Here is a 6,000-nt window from a genome sequence, read left to right as displayed (position 1 = left end):
AAGCAAACGACAATTTTTTACGTTCAAAATTGATTTTCAGCATATTTCCAAAATTATAAATATAAGCGTTTTTCAATCAACCAAAACACATCCTATAGAGCTTCTAGTCATTAGTCAAAGGCCTTTTTAATTAGATTACCATTATGAACCATTGTTCTATCATTGTTCTTATGAACCTGTGCAATTTCACAACAATTTTCTGTACTTAAATATTTTAGCCAGCAATTTCAAAGTGTTTCTGCCCTTTCAAATAAGTTTTATAGATTAAACTGTGCTTGTTTTACCGAGCAATTCAAACTCTTTTGAGGTTTCCTTTTGTCGCAAGCTAACATGTCGTGCAGGAGTTTCTTGTCCGATGCATGGATGCCTGCCGCAAAATGTCTTGTGATTTTCCGGTTGGCGAGAACAAATGAATTCATCGGCTTTGTCTCGCATATTGCGGAGCTGTGAAGACGCACAGGTGACGTCGCATTTACATACAATGCCAACAATTGTCAGCGTCAAGCGCCATTTCAGTCTCATGTGTTCTGCTCCAATGACCCCGGACTTACAGATTAAACCCCGACCGTCATCGACCTCTGAGTGTTAATGTGTGGTTGGGAGGCACATCTATAAGCAAAGCGACGATGACATCGACCTTGAGAGAGAAATTCTCTAAAATGTTGTTTCCTTTGCTTTTTTAAGTGACAATTACAGTGCTGCAGGTGACGCTTGAGTTTGACGATATGCCTAAAAAACGTAAAATAAAACGTAAAATAATTAACATTTGAGGAAATGCCAGAATGATGTAGGACTTTAAATGGCATACATTGCCACTTTTCACTTAGAAGGTTTTATACAACGAAAACAATACACCACCTGAAGTTTAAATTTTCAGTAAAAAAGCTTCCCCGAGTAGCGGCGATGAATCGCGCGCATTCGAGAGCGCTGCTCCAGGTGAGGCTCGAACTCACAACCACGGCATCGCTCATAGCCAAGCAACGATTACTGTCTTATAAGTACCGTGCGCTAACCAATTGCGCCACTGGAGCAGATGCTTGCTCTCCTGCTAAGAGCTCAACTGATTCGGACGAGCGCTCTCGCTATTCACTCACTTGCAACTAACCGTTTCAAGCGTGTCACATACACAACGCCGCCCTACAGTCCAAGCGTTCCACGTCGCACACATATACAAAAACCGGTTTTCAAACGTGTGCTCGCTACCCGAAGCGTCTGCGCATCGTGGTTCAGTGAAGAGAAGCAAAGAGAGCAAAACATAGAGAGAGAGAGAGCGGACGATACAGCGGACAAGGGAGAGAGAACTATGTGAAGAATACACAAAAGGGAGGCAATTGAATTATAAATAGGTGAAGCACTTTGCTAATAATATGGTAAGGCAAAGAAAGGCAATAGATCGTAAGCAGATATTTTTGCACCAAAAATAACGTTTGTCCTTGACCATGCATAAAACTGTTAAACTATGTTAACTTTGTATACATGATACAGGGTAGATAAATTCGGCTTTAACACTACTTTTACGGTTGCGTCTCACAAGTAAAAAAGAAACAAAAAAATACATGCTTTTATGATCTAATAATTATGTTTTGAAGAATTCGAATTTCGGTTATACTTCAAATCTTGATGCTTACCTTTTGAGCAGAAGTACAGGAGGCGCCAGTATAAAAAAGCTCGGATTGATGTAATCAAAGTATTAGGTACTAATAGATCGTCATTGACAACAACTACACTGCGTTCTTGCGTGGGAATTTACCTAATTTTGAAGACGAAGTTCCATAACACTGTTAAAACCGTCGTCAATGTGGTTTGCGCCGACTAATAAAGGAATCTAAAAACAGAGACATATTACTTCACGTTACGAACGGCGACCCGTGCTTCTTTCATTCATGAATTCGTAATTATGTCTCATGTGTGTTATTACCATTGCGCTCGTAATCTCATATCATGCGGTTCTCGTTAGCAGCCTCATCATTTTTGTCGTCGTTAAGATCACCAAACATTACCTTTCATACGTTGAACCCAAGAACGTAGTGAAGCTGCCACCAAACGGAGCTAGTCTCAGGCGTTAGACAAATAATAGCTTCTTGTAATGACGCACCTTTTTCTGTCGCTTCAGCTCTATCTCTAGTTGTTTGGCTCATTTGAAACTTCCGCATTACGCGCTTTGGCCTAGGAATTCTCACGACAACATCGTAGAATCTTGTGCTTCTGTATTTATTGGCAATGGAAAAACAGGGAGCAATTTGTACATTTAATATATAGTTCTTGCTTCTCATCAAGTTGTTCATGAGTAGTTCTAATATGATCGCTTTATTCGAATTTAGATTATTAACGTATTAACACATGTAGATACCCTAAATTCACAAAATTGTAGGCCCTTCACAAAAATCGTGCGTGAAAGATGGTTTAGGGATTCACAACCGCAAGAAGATCGTAATAAATATTTACTCGTGAGGAAGGTGACTCTTTTCCCCGGGCCCCAATCGACCATAGTTTGCGTAGTGTTTAATACGCCTTTGATTTTGGTACTAATGTGTGTAGTAAGTTAGTATAATTTCTTATACAACTAGAACGCCCAAAGAAAAAATGTGTTTAGGTCGAATTAAGTGTAAGATTCGAAGCAAGTTATTTTACAGAGTATATTATACCTCAATGAACGGTAATGAGGTTCGGTCGCTAAACTAATGACGTGTTCCACAAAGAAAAAGTCTAAACGAGACGATGGCCACCATCTGACGGATACTGATCGCTGTGTGCTCCTAACGGTGAAGGTGAATTATGAATTACTTTCCATCCAAGCATCAAGTCGCTTCGAACGCGCCTCTGGACACACCAGCAGTAGTTACCAATAACTTAACGACGACCGGTAAGAAAATTTATCCCATAAGCCACACAAGACAGGAAACATCATGGCGACTACGGTCAGGACAGGAAGTGGGCTGCTTTTCAATTAATGTTTTTGAAGTTATTTAGCGAAAAATGGGAAAACATTCCCGGAACGCTCTACAGAACACTTGACGGTAGCCAATCCTGACCGTACGAATGGCCTCGCATCATCGATAATGACCAGTATTTCGACTGGTCATTTTGCAAAACGGCGATTCTGTACTCTCATTTTTGGTAGATGATCTGGTAACAATGACGATTCTCCTGACTGGTCGTGGTACATTTTTTTGTAAAGTCCGTTTTCAACCCTTGCTTCTGTTCGACCTCCGGTACGTTGACCGGTCGCACACATTATTGATTGCTCGAACTTTATGGTTTATTGCGGCTAACAACACCTATTACCACGATGGACAATTCGTTTGAGTAAATTCCAAAGCAATCTACAGGCTACAAAAACATAACCTCTTTGACATACCAGTAATCGATTGAAGGTAGTCTTTAATCAAAATGACCATACATATTTTAAGTAACTATGACCCATTCCTACAACCATTCTACTTTGAACGATATCCAGCAGTTTACTCACAAACCAACCAGCATGGTATCAAAAAAGTCTACGCGTTAAGAATAAAATCTCTCTGCTGTATCAGTGTTATTTATATTAATCTTGATTTTCTGCGTTTATTCCCATCGGTAATAAATCTAATCTAATCGAAGCAGAACCTAGGATGGTTATCTGCTTAGCTATCCCACATACGGCATGGAGAACAGGCGAAAATTATTCATCAGTAGACAACATACATACATGCCCTGTAAGAGGGTTTGCGTTGAGACGAAATCGATCAACTCCGAAAATCGAATTGATATCCCAGGGGACTGAGTTATTGTTGTCCATTGTTCAGGTCATTTGTCAAATGTTAGCAATATACCCAACTCTTCTCAGGTCGTTCATTTCGTGTTGATTGACCACACAAAAGGAGCTCTTTTGTGCGATATTATTTTTGATTCTGTTGAAAATAGTTACTGAGACTCAAGTGAATTTAATTTCTATTCTTAGTCTTAAGAATGTAAAGCAAATTTTAATTTTCTGTTTTCATTAAAATTTGCATTCAAAACATGTATATTGCACTTAATTGTTTTTGTCAATTGTTTGTTACATGAGTAAATTGTTAAGACAAAACTATTTTAAATAGGTTAAATATTCAGTTAACAGGTTTTAGCTGATCGGGCACCACTATATCCAGTACATTCCTTCAGTTTTATTTTGTGGTGTTGAGTAGCTCCGAACATAACAGATGGCGTTAACCAACACTTTTGGAAATAGCCGATTTTGAAGCGCATCGTCAACGCAACAGAATGAGTAGTTGTTTAAACCACTTAAAACCTAGTTGACGAGGCTTTAAGATTCGTCCCACAGTTGAGTTCATAAAAAAGTCGTCGTGGAAGCAGATTTTTTGTTCTTAGGTGCTCTTTGATCACGAATGTTCTCACGATCAAAGTAAACGATGAGAGGACTCAGGGAATTTGAAGAAGATTTCTTACACTGCTTGCCTTTATGCTTGTGAAGAATCTGATTGAATAGGTATATTCGTCACAGGTGACAGATGGCCAGTGCCCAGTCATAACGAACGTCTTGGTATGATAGTTGAAAATCTTAGACTACTCAGTAACAAACAATGTTTTATATTTAGCTTTAATTATTTCTATGCAAAGGTTAACTTTAAATAATTACCACTGACGGCATACTTTCGTTAATATGGTTAGTTGCCCTGACCATTGATGCGTTTAAACAATTATCGACCCATAGCACCACTCATAGAAGTTCAACGGCAGTTACATGAATGGAAGAGGCGAACAATGATCAAACACCGCATAGAAACGCTGTAAACTACCACTATTTCTTCGCCAATGCCTGATAACTGACCACTACGTTTGAACACGAAACGCGTCAGAAAGAGGTCTGGGCCATGCTGAGTAGAACAAATTAGTTTTAAGTCATATTTTATGATAATGAATATTTGTTTTTCTCACATTGCAGAATTGTGAGTGTAGAAGCTAACACGTGTGAAAGTAAATAAATCACATATATGTATATTCATCAATACATATAAATTTACACTGCTTTCGTGTTTCTATTTTTCGACAACCGTTCATGACATAAAAAAGTGTTTACTATTATCCATATGCAAAGTCCTGTTGTTCGTCCAAAAATTTACAGTATTTATACGACATTTCAGTCTGTTTTAAGCGTACTGTAAAGCCTTACAATAAAACACTATCCGACTGGCGGTTACGCTGCGCCTTCAAACGTCACGCGATGCATCTTTACGCTGTACGCTACCATGCGTTTAACCAGACGAAACGATACATTTCAAACTATCAAAAGACACATTGAGTCTACGTATAAGATCGCTAATGTTATTTTTATTCAGAATGAACGAGTAAGCCGTATTGCTGAAGATCCCTGAAATTAAACCTATCATAAAACTGACCCTTCCCTTATTAATAATGCATAACATTGGTGACCAGGGGACAACCAAGACAAAAGTGGATTTTTAACACACTTCCAAGAATGCACGAGAAGGTCACGCTTTGTCTCTCCGAAACAAGGGACAAGTGCAGTCCTAAACGCTTATACGTATCAAAAAAACGGTCCTACGCGGGTGAGTGTGTTTGGGAACATTTGCAGCCGAATCGTTGGCTATATAGCGATTATTATCTTCTCCTTAGAAGATATCGTGAAGCAAAAAAAAAATAATAAACTGGCGTATCGAGGAGGAGCAGTGTACTGATAAAATCTAAAACGTAATTACAGGTTGCTAGAAGACACACTATCTTACATTCCTACGTATTTAATACCGACAAATCGGAATGAGCCACTGAAACTAGTACTGTGAATATTGACTGTATTAACTGCGTCCTGAAAGTAACAGGTAGTTTACAGCACCGCCACCAGGAAACACTTTAAGTTGCACTGTGAAAGCTACAAGCAACGAGTACAATTGGTTCGGCGCGAATGAATTTGTCCCAGTCACGCGGGCAAGCAATTCTGTTCAGATGACGCACGATAGTAAAATGATAATAGAGGGGCTCCGTGGGATTTGTGTTGCTATGTTG

The 6,000-nt window shown here is 39.0% G+C and overlaps 1 non-coding gene across 1 annotated transcript; it reads right to left on the bottom strand.

Annotated features, from left to right (window-relative positions):
• Positions 1-928: 928 nt before the first annotated feature.
• Trnai-uau lies at positions 929-1,031 on the bottom strand. Its single transcript has 2 exons — positions 994-1,031; positions 929-964 (listed from the first exon to the last, which is right to left on the bottom strand). It is a non-coding gene; the product is annotated as a tRNA-Ile (tRNA).
• Between the last annotated feature and the right edge of the window lie 4,969 nt (positions 1,032-6,000).

The sequence above is a fragment of the Anopheles arabiensis genome, chromosome 2, assembly GCF_016920715.1.
Source record: "Anopheles arabiensis isolate DONGOLA chromosome 2, AaraD3, whole genome shotgun sequence".
Classification (NCBI taxonomy): Eukaryota; Metazoa; Arthropoda; class Insecta; order Diptera; family Culicidae; genus Anopheles; species Anopheles arabiensis.
The sequence above is the reverse complement of the archived record's forward strand: the minus strand, read 5'-3'. Positions and strand labels throughout refer to the sequence as shown.